Source organism: Lipotes vexillifer, unplaced genomic scaffold (assembly GCF_000442215.2).
Source record: "Lipotes vexillifer unplaced genomic scaffold, Lipotes_vexillifer_v1.1 scaffold7, whole genome shotgun sequence".
NCBI lineage: Eukaryota > Metazoa > Chordata > Mammalia > Artiodactyla > Lipotidae > Lipotes > Lipotes vexillifer.
Genome location: NW_006792683.1, coordinates 6,268,553 through 6,278,203, shown reverse-complemented (window position 1 = coordinate 6,278,203; position 9,651 = coordinate 6,268,553). Strand labels below are relative to the sequence as shown.

Sequence of the window (9,651 nt, the reverse complement as noted above, 5' to 3'; positions counted from 1 at the left end):
AGGAGAATCTAATAGAGGAAATGCAAGCCTTCATTAACTTCTGAAGAAAAGTGATAATGTATATAATAGTTAGGCCAAGAGGGGATAGAAAACTCAAGATAAAAGAATAATTTGAAGCTAAGCTAGACTCCAAAATGTCCACAAAAAGTCTGTGAGAGAGTGAATAAAACAGGTTGGCTAGAGTGAAGTGGGATGGTTAGCTTTTAGAGATGAAAACGAAGACACTGTGACTTTTTTTTCAGTAAGAGGAAACTAACAGAAATTCTTGCATGTCCCTGAGGGTGAGGTAACAAGTGAAACAGCATGTTGAATCAGGTGGGGAAATACTCTGGTGTCTTCTATAGATGAGCAACCGGATTCTGGAGTCAGATGTCTGAGACCCACGCCCATCTCCATCATTCACGGGCTCTGTGACTTTGGGTAATTAGCTTTGCCTCTCTGTGTGCCTCAAATTGTCAGCTCCAAAAAAGGAGGTTATAATCCTATCTCAGATGATTGTTCTCATAAATTATGAATATTTTAAAGGGTATATGGGGATAGGGGGAGGCTGAAGAGGAAGGGTTGTGTAGGTTTGGGGAAAGGGGCACCAGGAAAAGAAGGATGGGGTAAAGGGTATTAGCAGCAATGGAGAGCTAGTCACCACCTAATCCTGTGGGGAAGTATACACAGCTCAGGGAACTTCTCCTGCGTTCATCTACAAACAGGTAGTGCAAAACAGCATCCTTTAATTGAGAGTAATAGTACATTAAACTGAATTTTAACAAAAGCAATAAACCTAAGCCTCTTGGTGCATCACCAGAATGAGGGCATTGCTTGGTTAAGGGCTCATTTATAAACCACATTCACCAAAGTGGTGCTTTACCTGTAATTAAGAGAGTGATACTCAAAACCTTAGTGCAGCTTCTCAAATGTCATCTAGTACAACTTGGAAGGTTAATAAGAAAGGAAAAAACAGCATAACCGATAAACATGACAAATCACAGCTCTCTTTGGCCTGAGAATCTGCAATGGTTTTAAGAATGTGTCCTTCTTAGCCTAATGCCCTCTACATGCACCCATGTTTTCATTCTTTTCTTACATTTTTACAGATTTTTACTGAGATATAGAGATAAGTACAAATTTTTAAAAATCAACTGTCATTTGACCTTAAAAGAATAGAGACATAATGCCCAATAGTCAGTATGTATATAAGAAGCCCTTGGAGGGGCTGCTCACTTCATGGTTTTGAAAGGCATGGTCAGAGCTCAAAACCTCAACAGACCGGAAATGCAGGGCTTACTTTAAAAAGCATGATTTTGCCCAAAGAAAACCATTTGATATCATATTTGGTTTTCACGATTGTTTGGCTAAGCTTCTGACATAACCATCACTTGCTCGTGCACCTTTCTACATCATTCGGACTGAAGAAAAAAAGTCTTCGGACAGAGATAACCCCAAAACATGCAACTGAAAATGTTGTTTTGCAGAGTCAGAAAGAATTTTCCTGCTTAGAAAATGTTTTCTCTGTAACACAGATGTGATTTTCAAAGCCTCAGAGTTTCCTCCTTTGAAAATATGTTGAGCCAACTGAATTTTTAAAGAAAATATTTATACCCTGAATTTAGCTCTGCTGAAAGAGCACGCAAGAATTGCAATCATGTTCTTTGTAAGTATTTTAAAGTTTTCCTGGAGTTTATCACGTGAGAATGAACTGAAGGACTGAGGTCCCAGGATTAACATAGACCTTGATTTTTAAAAGAATGAGAAAGTGCATAGAGGTGAAAAAATGTGCCAATATGTTCACTATCATTAATCCTCATAATCTGAAAACCTCAGTTTGTAATATTCAACATCCTTATTGGTCATTATTTGTAAAATGTTTGCTGTTAAAAGATTCCTATTAAAATAAAGATTGAGAGTGGATAAGTATATGGCAATGGTAGGAATGTCCCTTTGATAGGAATGTCCCTTTACTGTGTTTCAAGTTTGGGGGGATTACAAATACAGCCACTATAAACATTTCTTTTCCACAGCTGGCTACACCACTTGCCTTCCCAGCAGCAATGGATGAGAGTTCCATTTGCTCAGCATTTCTGCCAACACTTACATGGCCAGCCTTTTCTGTTGTTGTTGTTTGTATGTAGTGTATCTCGCTGTGGTTTAATTTTAATTTAACTAATTATTAAAGATGTTGAGCATCTTTTCATGTGCTTATTTGCTATTCATATGTATCTTATTTAGTGAAGTGTCTGTCAAACATTTTGCCTGTGTTTTTCTTGCTTTTTCATCACTGAATTTTGAAAATATACATTTGGGATGCTAATGACTTATTAAATATATGTTTTGATAAGAGTTTCTTTTAGTATATGGTTTGTCTTTTCCGTGTCTTAACAGTGTCTCTAAAAACTTAGAAGTTCTTAATTTCAGTTAATTCTATTTCTTCATTTAAGGGTAGTGTTTTGGGGTCTTCCCTGGTGGTGCAGTGGATAAGAAGCTGCCTGCCAGTGCAGGGGACGCGGGTTCGAGCCCTGGTCCGGGAAGATCTCACATGCCACAGAGCAACTAAGCCCATGCGCCCCAACTACTGAGCCTGAGCTCTAGAGCACACGAGCCACAACTACTGAAGCCTGCGTGCCTAGAGCCCGTGCTCCGCAATAAGAGAAGCCACTGCAATGAGAAACCCACGCACCTCAAAGAGTAGTCCCCGCTCACCGCAACTAGAGAAAGCCCACCTGCAGCAACTAAGACCCAACATAGCCATAAATTAATTAATTAATTAAAAATTTTAAAAAGGGTAGTGTTTTTGGTGTTACATCTAAGAAATCTTTGCTAAACTCACAGTTTCTCTCCTATGTTTACTTCTAGAAATTTGATACATTTTAAGTCTACAATGCATTTTGAGTTAATTTTTATTTACATTGTAAAGTAAGGGCCAAAGTTCAATATTTTTGCTTATGGTTGCCCCCAGCACCATTTGTTGACAAGACTATTCTTGCTCCATGGAATTACCTTTGCAACTTTGTAGAAAATCAATTGACAATATTTAGCGGGTCCACCTGGGGACTCTTCTCAGCTCCCTTGATTCAGGAGCCTGTCCTTTTGCTAAGACCACACTGTGTACCGCAACTTTATAGGAAGCTTTGGCGTCTGGAAGTGTGAGCCGTCCAACTTTGTTCTCCCTTTTCACAATGGTTTGGACTATTCTGTCCCTTTGAAGTGCCATTAAAATTTTAGAAATAGGGACTTCCCTGGTGGTGCAGTGGTTAAGAATTTGCCTGCCAATGCAGAGGACACGGGTTCAAGCCCTGGTCCGGAAATATCCCACATGCCACAGAGCAACTAAGCCTGTGCGCCACAACTACTGAGCCTGAGCTCTGGAGCCTGCAAGTCACAACTACTGAGGCCGTGTGCCACAACTACTGAAGCCTGCACGCCTAGAGCCCGTGCTCTGCAACAAGAGAAGCCACCGCAATGAGAAGCCTGCGCACCACAAGTAAAGAGTAGCCCCCGCTCACCTCAACTAGAGAAAGCCCACGTGCAGCAAAGAAGGCCCAACACAGCCAGAAATAAATAAATAAATAAATAAATTTAACAACAACAAAAATTTAGAAATAGTTTGCCAATTCTTATGAAAAGCCTGTGTGATTTTGACTCAAACTGTATTAAATCTCTATATTAATTTGGGGAGAATTGACATTATCACTTTCCTGTTCCTGAACAGATCAAACCTCTGTGTTTATGAAAGTGCCCTTTAATCAGTGTTTCATTCGTAAGTGTTTTGTGGTTTTGGCATACAGATCATGCACGTACTGTTTGATTAAGGATTTCAAGTTTTTTTGTGCTACTGAAAATGGTCTATTTTTAAAATTCAACAATTGTTCATTGCTGGCATGTAGACATGCAACTGATTTTTAAATATTGATTTGCTAACCTCATGTATCTGTTCTAATGGCTTATTTTGTACATTCCTTTGGATTTTCTACTTGGACAACTAAGTTGTCTGTAAGTAGAGACAGTTTTGCTTTTTATTTGCAGGCTGTATGCCTTGTATTTCTTTGGTCTTCCTTTACTGAATCACTACGTAAAACGACCGACAGAAGGAGTTATAGGGGACATTTCTGTCCTGTTCCTGATTTTAAGAAGAGAGCATTCAGTCTTTCACCAATAAATATATGTGAGCTATAGGTATTTTATAGACCTATTTTATCAGGTTGAGGAAGATTTCTTTCAGTGAATGAATGAATAATGAACTATGTCAAATGTTTTTTTCTGCATCTACTAGGAATACCTTATGCTTTTCCTTCTTTAATCTATTAATATGGCATATTACATTGATTTCTAAATATTAAACCAAGATTCCATTTCCAGAATAAATCTGTTTTGCCATTTTTACATATTGCTGGGCTCAGTTTGCTCATTTTTTAAACAGTATTTGTGTTTATATTCAGATGGATATTGGTCTAGAGTTTTGTGGGGGGTTTGCCATGTCTTTGGTTTGGATTTTTCAATACTGCTGGCCTCATAAAATGAGTTGGAAAGTATCCCCCAAACCTCTTTACTGTAGAAGAAATTCTATAAATTTTTAAATTATTTCTTCCTGAAATGTTTGGTAGATTTCACTAGTGAAACTCTCTGGGTCTGGAGTTTTCCTTGTTTGTAGAATTTTAACTACAAATTTAATTATGTACTTTAATAGATATAGTACTATTGTAGTTATCCATTTCTTCTTAAGTGAGCTGGTGGTTCCCTTAATGTCTTAGGAAAATTTCCTCCACAAACATTTTTAGAATAGTTCAAATCCTTTTAATCAGTGCCATTATCTTTTGCCTGAAATACCTACAATGCTGCAGTATTAGTTACTTTCTCTAGTCTTATCCCCACTAGAACCCATCCTCACCATTATCATCTATCCAAAATATATTGTTCATGTCTCATTCTTTTTTAGCAGCCTTTTAAAGACTGATTTAAATTGTCAAGTATATAAATTTTTTAATATTTATTTATTTATTTGGCTGCACTGGGTCTTAGTTGCAGCATGCAGGATCTTTTGTTGCAGCACGCGGGCTTCTCTCTAGTTGTGGTGTGCAGGTTTTTTGGGGTTTTTTTCCTCTCTAGTTGCGGCGTGTGGGCTCCAGAGCACGTGGGCTCTGTAGTTTGCAGCATGTGGGCTCTCTCACGGAGGTGTGTCAGCTCAGCAGTTGTGGCATGCGGGCTTAGTTGCCCTGCAACATGTGGGATCTTAGTTCCCTGATCAGGGATCGAACCCGTGTCCCCTGCATTGGAAGGTGGATTCTTTATCTCTGGACCACCAGGGAAGTCCCTTAAGTATATAAATTCTTTAGCATATTAAAAATGGGTCTCTACTATAGGCCTCCAGCTTCATCTCCTCTCACCTTTTCCAGGAAAATCATGGCCTACAAAAGCCAAACTGCTTGTATTTCTGTGAATCTACTGCATTGCTTGCCCTGTATCTTTTACTGTAATTTTTCACCATATTCATTATGAAGGTTTTTTTTTTTTTGGCCACACCACTTGGCTTGTGGGATCTTAATTCCCTGACCAGGGACTGAACCCTGGCCCTCAGCAGTGAAAGCAGAGTCCCAACCACTGGACCACCAGGGAATTCCCAATATTCTTAATCATCTTTTATGCCCCTACTCACACAACCTGTCCTTCAGAAACCCTCTTTGATTCTCTAGGGAGAGACAGCTTTCCCTCATTCATTCATGCTATGTTGTAATAGATAATTCAGATATTTACCATAGGTTATATCATACACGAATATACGAAAGTGATATTATCTAAGTTTGCCTTCCTAACAAGACCAAGCTCCTAAAAGTTAAGGTAATAGTATATTTCTCTTTCTGTCCCTTACTCCTAGCCCAGTGTCTGCCCTACAGTTAGTACCCAACAATGTTTGTTGAACTATTCTGGGTTATACAGCACTGGAGTGGGTAGATTCTTGAGGTAAGATATGACTGTAATTTATGTTTCATTATCCAGCATCCTATCATTGAACTATGCACTGGCATTAGCCAAGAAGAAGTAGATGGGGATCCTCTTCTACTCTAATTGTTCATAATACCCTTGTGGCTCACAGGTCACCTTAAACACATGATCAGTGTAGAGAATGCTTTACCAAGTACAGTTATCTATGCACATACACACCAGGTTTTGTGTGAAATTCCAGGAAGTTCATAGAACTCTTTATCTCCATCCACTTCCCAGTTTGTATACAGGCTGTCCATTCTGAGTTGTTCAGTAGGATTACACCACCACCCAATAGGACCCAGTGAACCAGGATGGAATAAGAGAAGGAATAGAAGAGACCTGAAAGAAGGCTTAGAGTGGATCCAGAGGGTCCTTGTTCAATTTTTGGTGGAGATAGTTACAATATGGTAAAAGAACTGAAAGGTTGCTTACTTGATTGTCTCCATCAGTGCTCGTCAGAGGCCTGGGTGCTCCAGATTATCATGAGATGTTCAGAGACCCTCCACAGGTATCCACCACTGACCAGACTTAATGGTGCTGATTTGGGTGGAGAATAGGGGCAAAAGCCCTAAGCCTTTAAGGAAAAAACAGTGTTTTGAAGAGGAGTATTTAAGAGCTATTACATGACAACCCTGTGGTGCAGATTAATCAGTGCCATTATCTTTTGTACAGTTACTAGATGGACCCAAGTTGGGAGAAAAAAATGACTAGAGGGAGACCCTAAACAACTCTATTCATATGACCATTTAAGGGATGAGTACTAGAAACAGAAAATGTGTTTCATTTGTGCAGATTTCTGAGGACAGAAGGCCATCCTCTACCCCTGCTTTTGGAGCCATTCCTTTCTGCTTTCCTGTTCCACTGATTAAATCCCCATCAAGTATCCCTCTCTTAGTGAATCTTTCCCCTCAGCATATAAATATACTCAGATACCCTACTAACAAACATGCCACAAGAAAGAAAAAAACAAAAACAATTAAAATAACAACAGCAAAATAATATAAACTCCAAAACAGACTATCTTGACTATGACCTTCCTTTCACCCACCTTTTAATTCCCAAATTTCTGTAAATAATATCATGAAGTGTAAACTCCCACACCTTAACCTTCTCACTCCCCATTAACCCCCAGATCTACTGCAATTTATCTTGCTTTCATATGAATTTCACTGAAACTGCTCACGTGAAAATCACTGATGAACTTTCAGCTGACCTATTTTATCCCTGTTTATTTTTCAGTTGGGTGTCTATGATGCCACTCTATAAAAACTGAGCTCTCTTTAGCTTTAAATTTCAGAAAACTCAAGTACAAATGAAGTAATCTATAAGAAAATTTTATTAGTTCACATAACTTAGTCACACCCCTTAAGAGGTCCCAATATATGGAATCTGCATAGTTGATTAATCATTGGTTCATAGATCACCAAGGGCACTCTTTTCTATTTTCAACTTTACCGTGTTCAGACTTTATGCCAATCAAGGGTGTGTGTGTGTGTGTGTGTGTGTGTGTGTGTGTGTGTGTTTGGCAAGAGCAAAATCATATGCCAATGTCCATCCAAAATAGGGAGAGTTTCTCCCCATGCATCTTTCTTTTAGTGGTCCCACCTATAAATGACTCAAAACCATGGGAGGAAGGACCCTCACTTTCCATTGGGGTCCAAAACATAAGATCCTCCTTGGCCTTAGGCCCCACGCCCACCTACAAATAAATCCATCTCATAGGGAAATAGACCGCCGTGATAGGCCTTGACTAATCAGCATTTTCCAGACTCGTGTAGAAAAGGGATGGACAGAGCTATGCCACCAAGGAGGGAGGGGGCTACTCTGTTGGGTGGACAACCAGTAATGACCGCTGTGTACTTTTAACCGGATTTTCTGTTTCTAGTACTCATCCCTTAAACGGTCATATGAATAGAGTTGTTTAGGGTCTCTCTCGTCATTTTCTTCTCCCAACTTGGGTACATCTAGCAACTGCACGCTCTTGACTTTGAAATCTATTTTTCTAAGAGACAATTTATCTATTTGAACTGATATCTGCTTAAACAGACAAGACAGCAAATCTAATCACTCCTCTGTAAACACACAAACACACACACACCCCCTCACATATCCATAGGCATACACACTCACACAGACACACACACATACAATGACACACGCACAGACATATGGATTCGTTCCAAAGCTTTACTTCGTCTATTTCCGGTTTTTAGCGTCTGTTGAATTGCTATCCACAGAGGTGCCGTCTTCATGCCATCACACACAAACAGATACTGCACGAGGTCCATGTTTAGCCCAGGTGCATTTCTTCTGAGGCTCATTTATACGTCTTCATGTGCCACAGCCCGTCATTTAAATAATGGATATTTTCGATCCCGATTCCTTTGTTGACTTTCTCGATTTCCTCTGCAGACATCTTCATGACTCCCACACACAGGGCGTGCTGTTTTCCTTCTGCCATGATTGCGACCACCGTGTCCACCCCGGCGGGGTAGAGCTTAGCTCCGGGAGAGGTCAGGCCCGGACACATGATATTGGCTCCACTGAGCACAAACTTGATGGCTCCTTTATCAACTTGCTGGCGGGGCAGGATGAAAGGGTATTTGTGAAGCAGCCTTAGCGTTGGATAAAAAGGCCCTTCTCTTTGTCTAAAAAATAGTAACTCCCCGTTTACAGTAAGGATTTCTATGTGTTCGTGGCATCGCACTATTTTGACCGGATCCTTCTTAGGCATGATTTGATTCAGCCACGGATCGATACCAGGAAATTGCTCTATCAACTGGTTCTTAATACCCTTAATAACGGAAGTTTTCAACTGGATGCAGTTGGACACATTTTCTTTTTCATCAAATTTCTTGAACATGATCCAAGGTGAAGAGGGCGACGACAAGGAAGCGCCCGAAATCGAAGGGAAACTGAATTACAGAGAGAACAGCGGAGGCGCTTACCGGAGAACTGCCGGCGTGGACGGTCGGTACAACTGTTGTTAACCGGAAGAGGGGTGCGCTTTACGGCTTTCCGGGAAAATCTACTTCCGCTCCTTGGAATGTGGCGTCGCACTTTCCGGCAGTATTTGGTCTTCCGATTACTCTTCGGGGCGGCAATGTAAAAGGGCGGGACTTGAAAAGGAAGGGTGGTAGGGCAATCATTTTTGTTGCAGGAAGAGAAGAATGGAGGGGGCCTGTCTTCTATTTTTTTTTATTGGGAAATGGCTCACCATCTGTCCAGTTACCCACGCCAGAAACCGGGGGACGAATGCTGAACGATAAGACCTCCTGTTCCGCACGGTCACGGCAAGGAGTCGAGTCCTGTGCGTTATTCCTCCTCCACAATCTCATGCTCTCACAATCTCTCGCTGGTTTAGCGCAGCTCCGAATACTTGCAAACAGTCGCTGCCTGTCACCTTCCCAGTTCTCTCCACTTGCACCCGGAGAGGAGAGGCTTTGCGGCCAGGAGGAATGCGAATGTTGTACGATTTCAGTCCTTTTAAACACACCCAAACTCGTTTTATGGGCCGGCATACGGTCTCTTCTGGTGAATGTAACGGTGCTTCTGAAAATAATGGGCTTTCTGCTTTGTTTGGGTGCAGCGCTTCTCTATCCTTACCGATTTTCTGTGTGCTCATTCTGTCCGTTACTGAGCAGCATATTGAAATCTCCATGGTTGTGGAGCTCTTTCCCT

General features: G+C 40.7%; 1 pseudogene; it reads right to left on the bottom strand.

The window, feature by feature from the left end:
• Positions 1-8,287: 8,287 nt before the first annotated feature.
• LOC103069493 (malignant T-cell-amplified sequence 1 pseudogene) lies at positions 8,288-8,833 on the bottom strand (annotated as a pseudogene).
• Between the last annotated feature and the right edge of the window lie 818 nt (positions 8,834-9,651).